The sequence below is a fragment of the Aedes albopictus genome, chromosome 3 (assembly GCF_035046485.1).
Source record: "Aedes albopictus strain Foshan chromosome 3, AalbF5, whole genome shotgun sequence".
NCBI lineage: Eukaryota > Metazoa > Arthropoda > Insecta > Diptera > Culicidae > Aedes > Aedes albopictus.
Genome location: NC_085138.1, coordinates 29418140 through 29432945, shown reverse-complemented (window position 1 = coordinate 29432945; position 14806 = coordinate 29418140). Strand labels below are relative to the sequence as shown.

At 39.4% G+C, this 14806-nt stretch overlaps 2 protein-coding genes across 15 annotated transcripts in view; both read right to left on the bottom strand.

The window, feature by feature from the left end:
• LOC109419125 (uncharacterized) overlaps positions 1-14806 on the bottom strand; it is a 319242-nt gene that overhangs the window by 109046 nt on the left and 195390 nt on the right. The window lies entirely within an intron of this gene.
• The window catches only part of LOC109426187 (uncharacterized), a 252441-nt gene that overhangs the window by 84002 nt on the left and 153633 nt on the right, over positions 1-14806 (bottom strand). The gene's annotated exons all lie outside the window — the stretch shown is intronic.

Genomic DNA, 14806 nt, shown 5'->3' with positions numbered 1-14806 from the left:
TAAACTGTTATAACTGCGGATACAATTTTTAAACACAATTTAAAAAGAATGAAAATTGATGGAAAACTGATGACCATTGTCCACCAGAAAAAACAATCAGGAGATACCTTGATCCATTCTATAGAAACCATCCTTATGTATAGAACCCAATTTTGAAATTATTGCTCAATCATTTAAAAAAAAACAACAAACATGCGTAAATGCATCCAGTGTTGTCATACTCTGGATTGTCTTATCCGACGTTTCGAAAGGGGGTTAATGTCTTCTTCAGGGCTAACTAGTTTTTCGTTTATAATCTAATATTTCATCAAACTGTAACTGGGGAAATATTTGCTCATGTGTAATGTAATTTTGGGCAATTTAAAATCTGCCGTACGGGTAATTTTTCTCCACCCTGTTCCTATTTGAACAATGAAAGCATTAATTAATCGTCGGTGGCTGTTTGTCTACGATCCGATGTTGCCGCCCCGCCCCGGTTGAAGCACCTTTCGGTCGTCGTCGCCGTCGGTGTGATTTTAGGTGAACCAGAGGTAAAATATCGTATAAATGTGGTTCTTCTCAGAGAGGTGCGCTATGTTGTTGGCACACAATTTGTTGTTCTGTGTTCCACCACTGATGCCGGTGCCGCTGAAGGTGCGGAGCCAAACCGGATTCGAGTAGGTTGGTCGGATATCTCTTCTAAAGGCTAGAGGCGACGAACAAGGTAGATAGATTTGAGCCCCGGTAATGACACGTTAAATACACGATGTGTGGAGGCGGGGCGGCGTCATAGTGTCGTGCCCTGGCGGAGAACACCAGTACGGGAGAGTGAGTCAAGTGAGGGTGATCTTGAGTGCGCGACGAACCGGTTGATCGACGAGACGTTGCTGTTTGGGAAGATTTTATGTCATGCTCAGTAGGTGCTTAAGTATTGTTAAGTCAGTCATTGACTCGTTGAGTACTTATCGTTCCCATAGTCGCTTATTTGCGATTTTTATTCTTGTGAATTTTTCACAGTGTTTGGAAGCTTCGAAAAGCATCGGTCATTTCCCCACGCTTAAGCTGCTAGTACACAGGGTCAAATATTTGTCCAAAAAGAAACCAATGCTCAAACATCTTGTTTGACTCGATCGAATTTTCATTAGTGTCAAACTGATGTTGTTTCTTGAGTTCTTTCCTTGTCAAATATTTGACCCTGTGTACTACTGGCCTTATAGATAGAAAGATTCAGAATTCAGTAATACCAAGGGCGTAGCCAGCTTTTCAGTAACACATCTAAGAATATCGTAAATGACATTTTTACTAAAAAAAACAACAACAAAGTAACATGAAACGAGCTCACCAACTCATATGCCATGAACGCAACAGGATGAAATCAAATGTAATAACTATCACTGGAGGAATACATCAAGGTATACCTGAAGAGAAGAGAAGAATTCCCTGCAGGTATTTCCGGAGAACTCTGAAAAAAATAAAATTATCTGAAAATTCCTGGAATTCGGCTGAAGGAATTCCTGGCCGAATCCCTAGAATGTATTCGAAAATAATTGTTTGGAGGAATTTAAGGAGGAATTCCTAGAGAAAATCCGGAAGCAAACCATGGGCGAATGCCGAAAGAGGTTGCTCTGGCCCTGGGTGAATTCCGGAAGGATTCCCTCAAAAAATGTCTGACAGCGCATCTATCATGTAAGTACTTATTTGTTAAAAGTTAATCACTGTGACTTCTGTGTAACCGAAACTTGCCGTGACTCTTTTGTGACATCTAAGCCATACGAATTCCTAGAGGACTTATTGTAAGAATGATGAAACCCCTGAGTAGCTCCCGAAGAAACTGCTGTCTTGAAGGAAGTCCTGGATTTTTTTGTAGGCAAATTCTTGGAGAAATTCTAAAAGATTTTTTTTTTTACAGAAATCCCTACACAAAACTCGGAAGATCTCCTGAAATGATCCTGGTGAAATTCCTGAAGGAATCCTAAGATAAGTTCTAGAACAATCATTGGAAGGAACCCTTGAGGCAATTTCCGGGGAAATTTCTGAAGGAGTCCCTTGACACATTTTTGGAAGAATCTCTGAAGGATTTTTTGAAGGAACTCTCTCAAAACAACTCTGGAGGAACTCCTAAAAGAATCTCCTGGAAGAGTTCTTGGAAGAAAGAATCTCAGCATATCCTGAAAGAATCGCAGTGCAATTTCTGAAGGAATTCCTTTGCAAGCGCTGCATTTTTTGTATTTGTATTTTTCAAGAAACTCGTGGATGGATTCCTGAATAAATCCATGGATGAACTCCAAAAAGATGTCTTGGAGATACTTGTGAAAGAATTCCTGGATGACTACTTGGAGAATTTCCTGACTTCTGTATGCATTTTTTCTAAAATTGTTTTGAAGAATTCTAAATTTTTGGAGAAATTACAAGAGAAATTTTCGAAGGGGTGGGGCTGGCTCACCGACACTTCCGGTCCGCTTTAGTGCTTTATGCATCATTGTGGCCAGGTGTTGCTCTAGTTTTTCCAACTGTATTGTAAAGCATGAGCGGTGATCCTTGGCATTCTTGTGTAAATTGGGGTAGGTACTCGAAATGTTGATCGATCACCGATTATTGCTGGCAGATGCAGTGGAAAGTTTGTCTTAATACGTATCAATCGTCTCTGACAAACGAGAAAAACTGACTTCACTGATTACCTGTCTTTGAGCCAAATTTGGTATAGAGTCTTCAGTCTCCGATTAATCGCTTCATGTTTGATGGAGGTTTTTAATCCAATGGGTTACATAGCCGCTATCCGAATGAAGAGAGTAATGTTCCGCGTAATATATCACAAATCGAAAGAGGTACGGTACATTACGTGGAGCGGATATACTGAATTGGGTACCAGACCAAGTCCCTGCTGGGTGGCGCTAAATAGGTGAGCCATAGACAATAGAATCGTCAATGTCGTAGGGCATAGTATGTGACTATTGTCGAAACAACACTATTTTTGGTCATTGTCCGCTAAGCGCATAACTATGTTAGGGTCAAGATTAGGATGAAATCATTGGTAAAATATAATAACACTTTTTAGTTTGTGTAGTTAGTTGAACTAGTGTTAACTTTTTATTGGGACATTTTCTGTAGGTTTATTCTGAATAACAATGCATTAGCTGCCCTTTAACTGAATTATTTTATAACAGTAAACAACATTATTCCTTCTTGATAAAAGATGTATGGACATAGAATTGCCAAACTATACATCTGATCAGATATTTTTCCGGTATTAAATTTGGGGTAGAGAGTTAAACACCTACGACAGACAAACATCACATGAACAAAGCTACCAATGTACCAAACCTTCTCTACTGTCTTCTCATTTCGCCGCTTCCTATCCTCAATTGAACTTATCTGACACTAGTTAGGACTGTCTGTGAGATCCGGGTTTCTAATTCTGTGTAGGACTTGTTAAAACGGGATGCCTGATATGTACTGCGGACAAATGGGCTGGAAGTACTGAGCAATCACAATTACTGTCGTACTAATCATATTAAATGCATGCTTTTCTACTTACATCCCGAACGTCGCCAACCGGCAAAGAGGACATGACGAAAAAACGCGAGATGGCCCTAACAAAAACTAGAAAGGCGATGAAAATGGTCACCGATGCAACGATATGGAAACAAAATAGATGAGAAATTATCGACCAAATCACAATCTATGAACATCGCTAATGTTCTTTATCATTCTTTCTTTTTCTCGTTTCAGCAACAAAATCGAAACCTCTCTACTATCTCTTCATTTTCTACCTCTTCCCATCCTATTCCTACATCTTCCTATATCCTCTACCCCATCTATTTAATGTATCTGACACTTGTTGGGACTGGTAACGCCAGCGCCTGCCTGTGGAAGATCCCGGTGTGCTAATTCGGTGTAGGACATGTTAACGGGGGAGGCTTAGTAGGTCCACATCTGCCTACAAGCAGATGGGCTGACAGTTGTCGGCCTGGGTGTGGACTGAGCAATTACAATTACAATTACAATTACAAGAGAAATTTTCGAAGGAATCACCAGAGGAATTCCTAAAGCAATCACTGGAAAAAATCACGGAGCAATCCCTGAAGGATTTCCTGGAGGTATTCCAGGAGAAATTCCTGTATAAATTGCTGGAGCAATCCTTGCCAGATTTCTTGGAGGAATTCCTGGAGAAGTTTCTGAAGAAATCTCCTGAGGCACTCCTGGAGGAATTCCCAGAGAAATTTCTGAACGAATCTTTGGAAGAATTTCTGAAGGAAACCCTCATCAATTCATGGAGAAAGCTTTGGAGAAATTTCTGAAGAAATCTCTTCTGGCGTTCCTGGAGGAATTTCTGAAGGAATCTCAGAATGTATTTTTGGAAGTATGTCTGGGAGAAGTTCTTAGAAAAAAACAACCCTGATTGATGCCCTGGAGGAATCCCTAAAGGAATTGTGGAAGGAATCCATGGAGACATTTTTAAAGAAATCGCTTGAGAAATTCTTGGAGGAATTCCTAGAGGAGTTTCTGGAGGAATTTGTGGAGAAATTCCTGGGAGTAATCATTGTAGGAATTCTTGGAGGAGTCCCTGGAGAAATTTCTGAAGAAATCTCTTGAGGCATCCCTGGAGGAATTCCTAGAGGAATTCCTAAAGGAATTCCTGGATAAATGCTTGAAGGGATCCCTGGAGAAATGCTTGGAGAAATCCCTAAATGATATTCTGGAGGAATCCCTGAAGCAATTCATGGAGGAAGCTCTGGATGAAGCCCTTGAGGAGTCCTTGGAGAAATTTCTGCACAATTCTTTTGAGGCATTCCTGGAGGAATTTCTGGATGAATCCCTAAAAAATTCTGGGAGGAATCCCTGGAGTAATTTTTGAAAAAAATCGCTTTAGAAATCCTTGGAGGGATTCCTAGAGGAGGAATTTGCGAGGAGTTCCTGGAGGAATCCTTGTAGGAATTCTTGCAGGGAGCCCTAAAGGAACTCCTAGAGGAATTTTTGAAGAAATCTCTTGCGGAATTCCTAAAGGAATTCCTGGAGAAATGCTTGGAAGAATCCCTGGAGAAATGCTTGAAGAAATCCCTAAATGATATTCTGGAGGAATCCCTGAAGCAATTCATGGAGGAAGCTCTGGATGAAGCCCTTGAGGAGTCCTTGGAGAAATTTTTGTACAATTCTGGAGGAATCCCTAAGAAATTCTGGAAGGAATCCCTGGAGTAATTTTTGAAAAAAATCGCTTTATAAATCCTTGGAGGAATTCCTAGAGGAGGAATTTGTGAGGAGTTCCTGGAGGAATCCTTGTAGGAATTCTTGCAGGAAGCCCTGAAGGAACTCCTTGAAGAAATCTCTTGAGGAATTCCTAGAGGATTTTCTGAAGGAATCCCTGCAGGAATTTCTGGAGGAGTCCCTGGAGAAATTTCTGAAAAAATCTCTTGAGGCATCCCTAGAGGAATTCCTAGAGGAAATCCTGAAGGAATTCCTGGAGGAGTCCCTGGAGAAATTTCAGAAAAAATCTCTTGAGGCATCCCTAGAGGAATTCCTAGAGGAAATCCTGAAGGAATTTCTGGAGAAATGCTTGGAGGAATCCCTGGAAAAATGCTTGGAGAAACCCGAGAAAACCCCAAATGATATTTTGGAGGAATCCCTGAAGCAATTCATGGAGTAAGCTCTGGATGAAACCCTAGAGGAATCTCTGGAGAAATTTCTGTAGATATCTCTTGAGGCATTCCTGAAGGAGTTTCTGAAGGAATCCCTGGATGAATTTCTGGAGGAATTCCTGGAGGAGTTCTTGGAGAAAACCCTGATTGATATCCTGGAGGCATCCCTAAAGGAATTCTGGAAGGAATCCCTGGAAATTTTTTTGAAGAAATCGCTTGAAAAATTCTTGGAGAAATTCCTAGAGGATTTTCTGAAGGAACCCCTGCAGGAATTTCTGGAGGAGTCCCTGGAGAAATTCCTGAAGAAATCTCTTGAGGTATCCCTGGAGAAATTCCTAGAGTAATTTACCTAAAGGAATTCCTGGAGAAATGCTTGTAGGTATCCCTGGAGGAATGCTTGGAGAAATCCCTAAATGATATTCTGGAAGAATCCCTGAAGCAATTCATGGAGTAAGCTCTGGATGAAACCCTAGAGGAACCTCTGGAGATATTTCTGTGGAAATTTCTTGAGGCATTCCTGAAAACCCTGATTGATACCCTGGAGGAATCCCTAAAGAAATTCTTGAAAGAATTCCCGGCGAAATTTTTGAAGAAATCGCTTGAGAAATTCTTGGAGGAATTCCTAGAGGAGTTTCTGGAGGAATCCTTGGAGGAATTTGTGGAGGAATTCCTGGGAAGAATCCTTGTATGGATTCTTGGAGGAAGCCCTGGAGGAATCCCTGGAGAATTTTTTGAAGAATTCTCTTGAGGAATTTGTGAAGGAATTCCTAGTGGATTATCTGAAGGAATCCCTGGAGGAATTTCTGGAGGTGTCCCTGAAGAAATACTTGAAGGAAGCTGTGGAGGAAACCCTGGAGAAATTTCTGAAGAAGTCGCTTTATGAATTCCTGGAGGAATACCTAGAGGATTTTTTGAAGGAATCCCTCGAGGAATGTCTGAAGAAATCCTTGGAGGAATGCTTAGAGAAATCTCTGAATGATATTCTGAAGAAATCTTTGAAGCAATTCATGGAGCAAGCTGAAGGAATTCAGAAGGAAATCCCAGGTTTTTTTGCTGTTAGTATGAAGTTTGTTTGAATTTTATGTTGATCAAAAATTCGGCGGATGCATGCAAGTTCGTCAGACTTTTCCTCAAAGTTTTCTAACAAACTTCTTTTAAGATTTCTTATAACTTCCTCACCGAGAATTGGTAGATGTCTTATTCTATTTTGGCGTGTACTCAGATGATTGAATTCCAAAATTTGTAGCAAATTCTATAAAGGTAATTGCAGTGCTTTGGCAGATTATTGACGAGATGTGTGATAAATTATTTTAAGCGAACCTTCACTGGTATACTCTCATGGATGAATTCCTCGAAATCTGAAGAATCTTTTTTTATATTTCTTTTTATTTGTGAATTTTAACTAATGTTAATTAATCATACTTTTGAAAGAATCCATGGAACAACTTTTGAAGAAATCCCTACTGAAATTTCCGAAGTAATTCTAGGAATATTGAACATGCCTCTAAAGATATTACCGAAATTATCGCTGAAGAAATTTCAGAAGGAATTAAAAAAAACTGAAGAAAATTCTAAATAAATTCTTGAGAGATTTTCTGAAAAAACAGGATTATTTTAAGAATCCATAGATGGATTACAGGAGGGAAACCTGAAGAAGCACCTGAAAACCCCTGGTGGAATAACTAACAAAGCCTTTTGAGAAATTTTTGGAAAAAAATCCTAGAGAAATCCACTAATAAAAAACCTAAATATTGTTTATTGAATTCTTGGAGAAATCCATAGAGAAATTCCTAGAGGTACGCTTGAAGGGAAATCCTGAAGGAATTTCTGAGAAAATACATAGGAATACCCGGCAAAATTTCTGATAAAATCTCTGTGTGACTTTCTGCAGGAATTTCTGCAATGATGTCGTCCAGCCTATCCGTAAGAATCATTATAAGAATCTCTGAAAGAATCTGTAGAAAAACTCCTAAAGGAATCCTTGAAGACTTTCTTTATGAAATCCTTGGAACAATTTCTGGAAGAGAAATGTCTCGAAGGAATAACTAAAGGAATGTGAAGAGTTCACAGGAATTTCCTTAACATTCTCTAGTAGAATTTCTAAAGCAATCCTTCGACAATTTTTTTCAGAAAACTTTTGAGATAATATTGAAAGAGTTCTGATTTCTGATTCTTAATGTATCCGTTAGTCACTTTATAGAAAAATAAAATCCATGGAGTATTTGTGAGAAAGTTCATGGAAGGTTTTCCAGATGAATGTTTTGAAAAATTTCTGACGGGAAAGAATGTGAACAAATTCGTAGACTATGTAAGATTTTTTGAAAGGTATTCTTGAAGTTTTTTTAAAGGAATCCATGCAACATTTTTGGAAGCTATTTGAGCAAGACTTTCTTAAGGAGTTGTTGGAGAAATTTCTGGAGCACATTCAGAGGTTTAAAGGAACCTTTATGTGATTTTGTGAAAGATTTCTGACAGAACTTATTTAGGATTTCCTGAGTGACTTTTTAAGGGTCCATGAAAGAATAAATATCTATGGAAGTTTTTTTTTAATTTTCAAAGTGGAATTTATGGAGCAATTGAAAGATGCTGTGGAAATTTCTGGTGAAGTCCTTGGAAGAGTTTCCAGAGTAACTCCGGAACCAAATTTTGAAGGAACTTTTGAAACATTCTCTTAAAAACTCTGGGATAGTTTCTGAAGGCATTGCTGAAAGTTTTATCTTAGTTTTATCATTTCTGAAGGAATCTCTGAACGATTTTTTTTAAAGAATCCTTGGAGGAATTACTGTTCGAATTCATGGGTAATTTTTTGGAAAAAAATGGAGAAATTTGAAAAGTAAATCATGCAAGATGCATTGAAAGAACTCTTTGTGGAATTTGTAGAATACGAGGAATTTTACCCTGAAGAATAAGGAATAATTTTTGAAAGAATGAGAGAATCTTTGGCTGATTACTTTGACAAGTTTCCGAAAGATTTGTTAGAAAAATTTATGACGAAATTTTTGATAGATTTTTTATGGTAGGAATCCCCAATAGATTCTCCAAACGAATGGCCAGAGAAATTCCTGAATGAATATTTAGAGCAATTTGTGGGCGCATTTCGCAAACCACTTCTGAAATGATTTGTGATAAATCAGGGAGGAATCATTGAAGCAATTCTATTCTGTTTCGTAAACGAATGCTTTGTGACACTTCTGGAGGAACACATTAATGATTTTCTGTAAAAAAAACTTGAATTTCTAGATTTTTTGAGCTTTTGGGACAGTTATGCAAACAACGTTTTTGTTGTGTATGTCGATTGAAAATTGGCTTCTGAATATTTTTGGACACAAAAGATTTTGATCGTAACAAGCTAGCGAGATAGTGTTTAATCTTTATTTAGCAAGAATCACTAATATATGCCAAAAACTCTGAGACTTTTATTGAAGACTCAGTTTTCATGCAGTTTTCAAATGGTTTGGTACATTTTGGTATACAGTTTAACCCTTCGAAGCCGGAATTTTTCCAAGCGTTATTATCGAATGCTGAATAACAAAAAACGGGTAGAATATCATGCAGAATATTCCTTCTGGATATCCTAGGTCATCCAAACTATTCTTGAGTTTAGATCCTGGTCTACGGTAACTAACGGTAACTTCTTTCATTATATAAAGCTACGATTTGTGATCTATCATGTCCAGTGAGTCTTCTGAAAGTTCAATAGATAGTATCAGATCAGTCGGAATATCCTAGATCTTCCAAACTGTTCTTGAGTTTATATCATAAAGTCTACGGATGTAACGGTAGCTTCTTTCATTATACAAAGCTACTATTTGTATTCTATCATGTCCAGTGAGTCTTCTGAAAATTCTATAGACAGTATCGGATCAGTCGGGATATCCTAGGTCATCCAAACTATTATTGAGATTACACTCTAAAGTCTACGACTGTAACGGTAGTTTCCTTCATTATACAAAGCTACGATTTGTAATATATCATGTCCTATAAATCTTCTGAATGTTCAATGGACATCATAAGATCAGCGGAAGCCATCCAAACTATTAATATGTTCAATATCTAACATCTACAGCAATTGAAGTTTCTGTGTTGGCTGTAAAGAGTTATGTTGCATAATCTAATATACTTACTGGTGGAGCGGACCTGGTGTGATAGTTAGAACACTTGACTATCACGCCGAGGACCTAGGATCGAATCCCACTCCCTACAAACTCGCAAAATGTGAGTTCTTTCTTCGGAAGTGAAGCGTGGGTCCCGAGATGAACTAGCCTAGGGCTAAAAATCTCGTTAATACAGATAAAAAAATATATTTACTGGAGCTCACAGAATACAACCAGAGACTCCAAATTATCAAAAAATATTGTGTAACATTACTATCTGAAACGAAATCGCCTCATGTCACAGAGGATGTTTGTATTAACTAAGCTTCATAATAGTAAGGAAGTCCATATTATCCCAAAAATATATAACAACGCTTATTGTTCCTCCAACTACTTTGGTAAGTATAGTGGATTATGCAACACTACTTAAAGTAGTAACAAAAGCTATTATCACAAGTGTAGACCTGCAGCTATGATCTTCGGAGTAGTGTTGTTGATCTGGAATATCTCAAAACTTTCTTGAAATGACTCATGATATGCCAGGGCGATTACAGGTTACAGTTTTAAGTTTATTGTGAGAATAACTATTGTTACTATCAAGAGCTGAACTTCAGGATAGTATGGACGACTCTCAATGTCCCAAAGGATCATACTTAATAATATATAGTAGACTTCACGTTACTCAATATGTCAGATATAGCTGATGTTATGATTATGCAACGTTACTCAGTATAACAGATATGGCTACTGTTACGAGTGTAGACTTGATGTTCTGAATTCCAAGGAAGTTTGGCTGACCTGGAATATCCCTATAGTATCTATAAATGACATTGTAGATGTCAAGAGCTTCACGGATCCCAATAGGTTACGCAATGCTATTATTTGTGGCGTAAATACAAAAAAAATTTTCTTGTAGATTTAAAGGACCTCACCATAAAACAGTTTGGAACACCTAGGACATCCCAGAATATTAAACACCTTTTGATATTTTTGGCAAAGGTTAAATGAATACATATAAGCGTAACCCACATCCAAGTTTGGCTTTTAGATCAATTGGTATGTCAATTATTTCATTTTTCCAAATTTCATGGTGTTCATGATGTTCTAGGTTGTCAATTAAGCCCCAAATATAAATATGCCCATTTTTACCTAATAGAGGACTGAATTTGCAGCAACTTTGCCGAAGACAGTATTCTGTTTTATCGAATGGGTGAATTTATATAGCCGTTTCTATGTTGGGGTCATATATGATCCCTCCGGCTCCAAAGGGTTAAATAAAAATTGTTGTTTCGATCTATATCAATATAAAAATGCAGTAGCAGACGTGGGACCGCGCATAATTCGCGAACGGAACTTCGGATTCGGGTCATCTTGGTTTTGTTCTGTTAGTTTTCACCCAAAGCAAAAAACATGAAGAAATTGAGTGTTTTGTGAAAATCGATTTTCCATGCAATTTGCGTACGGGAACTTGGTCTTGAAACGTCAAAAAACGCAGTAGGCAAGACAAAGTTTGCCGGGGTCAGCTAGTTTTATGTAAAATTTGATTTTATAGACATTTTGAAAATTGGTTCTAGGAATTCCTTTTCAATTCCTGCTGGAACCTATACCTACGCCCATGAGGCTTTATGTTGTCAACACTGTTTTGTCTAGTCTAGTATAGTTTAGTCCAATCTAGCCATTCATTGAAAGAATCCTGAAAAATGATGGAATCGAATAGTTCTTCCATTCTTCTTGTCATTATTAATGTTTGCAGTACATCGGAAATACATCACAAACATTTAAGCGGCCAGGCCTACTGTGCAGCGTGAGTAGATTTTCAATAAAGCCATTGAGTGGGGCGTAGAATGCAAAATACGTGAAAATCGATGGGGGTGACTATGCTAAGAAGGGTAATGTCACCCCTTGGTCCTTCACTTCCTGGGATGGAACACAAGTATTTAGTCCGTGTCTTGCCAACACTGTTTTGCATACTGTTTTGTGATTAAAAATTTTTTATGTTCTTATATGTAACATATGGATTTGTTTGAATTTGTATGATGAGAAAAAATAACGTTTTCAAAAATGGATACATCCAGATTTTTATCATTCATTTGCGTTATCTTTTATTCTCACGTATCTTGGAACTAAAACAACAACTGCAACAGCCATAAAACCAGCTACAGAGTGCAGCAGATGCCTGCAAGCGCATGTAGGACTGACTGGTGGAGATATATACAAAACAAAACAGAATGTGTGCCAATCATGAGGAGTGCGATGCAGCTTTTATGCATATTATTGTGTGAGAATAATATCGCATATATAAGGCAATATCACGGTTGTTGGAACACAGCTCACTCGCTCGCCTGCCTGCCTGCCTGCTGGCTATTGCCAACTATTAGGCAGGGGAACGAATAGCAGGGTTATAGCATCTCGCTTCAGTTCCACACCGAGTTAGAGGAGAGACTCCATTTTTAGCACACATGGTACCCCAGGCTCGGGCTCTCCACAAGTTGGCACCTCGTGAACCAAGATGACGACCGTGACAAGGGGTACACCTAGCTAGAGTGCAGTGGGGTGTGGGTTTGAGGACTGAAGCAGCCACACACAAATCACAAATCACACAGGTCGGTGGTGGTAGATATCTGACATTGCTGATCGCGGCAGACCTTCACGCGGCGGCACGGGTACCGAGCAATTGTGTGGTAGGTACTGCATGCCAGAGCCAAGCCCTACATACCATTATGATGGAAAACAACGAAAGGGATAAGTACATACGTGCTGTCTATGCAGGGCCGGATCTAAGGGGGGCCGGGGGGGCCCGGGCCCCGGGCCCCCACATTTTAAGGGCCCCCACAAAAACCTTTTTTGGTTGCTAACATTAGCTTTATTTTTCATATTGCTCAAGTACTGTTCGAAAATAAGGGAAAACATTTTTGGTCACCTCTCAAAAGGGCCTCCACATCCGCTCGGGCCCCGGGCCCCCACAATCCTTAATCCGGGCCTGTGTCTATGGCATGTGGAAGAGCCATTCTTTTCCAGAGCAATGAAAGAAAAAAACATATGTAGGTTGTACGGTACGGGTACAATTTGGTCAATGTTGGGCATTGTTTAAGATTTTGAAGGCCTAGTGTGGTAAATGGTAGAATTTCATTGACAGAAATCTTTGACATTCTAGTTAGTAGCCTCAAAATCTGGATATACATACCATCAAATTAACAACATTGAAATTCAAATTTTAGTATTTTAATAAGGGTGGCCATAGGCTTTGAAAAACCAGGAAATCCACCAACAGGTGACCCCTAATTCATGGTGTGATGCGGCTTTATGCTTACCGTGCCTAGGAATGAATGGCTAGGGGGGTCTAATAAAAACCTAACCGCTAACGGAGCCTGTGGAGCACCAGGGCGCCCTCCACAGTATGTAGCCCTTACTGCGCTAACCGGAGCAATGGTGCAGTGGACCTTGTGTTTCTCCGAGACAATCAGCTGCCCTTCTTTAGTCTCACTTGAGGCTAAATAAGGGCGGGATTATGAAGATGTTGTTAATTAGTTTAAATTTTCACCTATATGGTTTCGCATTATGCGATTTACACAGTGTATTCTGTGTATCCTCGCCTTTGGCGTTTTCCAATCGATACCGATTTGGTTTTATTGTTGCTGTTCTTTGTTGTGCTGCTGTTGCGAAGAGTTTAATCTTACCTAGTTTGGGTAGTGGCTACGGTTAGGATAGCTCAGATCAATCTTCAGCATAAAAGAACAGCAACGATCAATCTTTGCAGACTTATGCAAAATGGTACAGCCCAAGTGGCCTTGGTACAAGAACCTTACTTTCGTAAGGGAAATTTCTATCTAGGAAACCTTGTGAACCCGGTGTTTGCCACTTTCAGTAAACATGAAATGGCAAACTCGCGTGTCATGCCTCGAGCCTGTGTGCTTGTCAACAACGCAATAGTTGCTACACTCATCTCTGAACTAACCACCAGAGATGTATGTGCTATCACAATTGATGTATCTGTTGGAAACCTCAACAGGAAATACGTCTATTGTTCTGTGTATTTACCACATGATGAACCATCCCCTACGGATGCTTTCAAACAAGTCATCGCATACTGCACTTCAAAAGGCCTTCCGCTAATTGTTGGCAGTGATGCTAATGCTCACCATATCATCTGGGGCAGCTCAGACATTAACTTGAGAGGCTCCAGTTTGATGGAGTACTTAAGTAGTACAGATCTTGCATTACTTAACATAGGCAACCGCCCAACCTTCATGGTATCTGCTAGAGAGGAAGTGTTAGATATAACGCTTTGCTCTAGCAGAATTAGTCACGAGCTGACCAATTGGCATGTGTCAGATGAAGAATCTTTATCTGACCATCGCTATATCTTTTTTGAACATTTAAATGTTACTTCGCAAACATTGCGTTTCAGGAATCCTCGGTCAACAAACTGGGATCTTTATACTGATTTGGTTGCAGCCAAATTTCATGGATATTCACCATCCATTGACACTCCAAGTGATTTAGATGATGCCGTTGATACTACAACGACCTTCATCATGGAAGCCTTTGAAGAAGCATGCCCTCTACGGTCTGTGAAGATCACAAGAGGAACCCCTTGGTGGAACTCTGATCTGGCGAAACTCAGGAAGCAATGTAGAAAGAGTTGGAACAGACGACGTTCGGCTGGTTCGGAGGCTTTCAGGTCGGCTCGCAAGGCCTACAGGAAAGCTCTCCGGTCTGCTGAACGATCCGGCTGGAAAAACCTTTGTACAAATGTTTCCAGCTTGAGTGAAGTCAGTCGGTTAAACAAAATCCTTGCGAAATCTAAGGATTTCCGGGTGAACGAACTTCGTTTGCCAAATGGCGATCTGACTTCTTCTGATGAGGAAGTTCTGGAATGCTTATTCAGCACACACTTCCCTGGATGTGTGGATATTACATCTTCGGATGATCCTGATGTCTTTTCTTGTAGTTATGATTCTTTAGCTTCGGCTCGGAGTATTGTAACTATAGAATCGATTGAGTGGGCTCTTAATAGCTTTGCTCCTTTCAAATCTCCTGGGGCAGATGGGATTTATCCTATTTTGCTTCAGAAGGGATTTGATTATTTCAAACATGTTT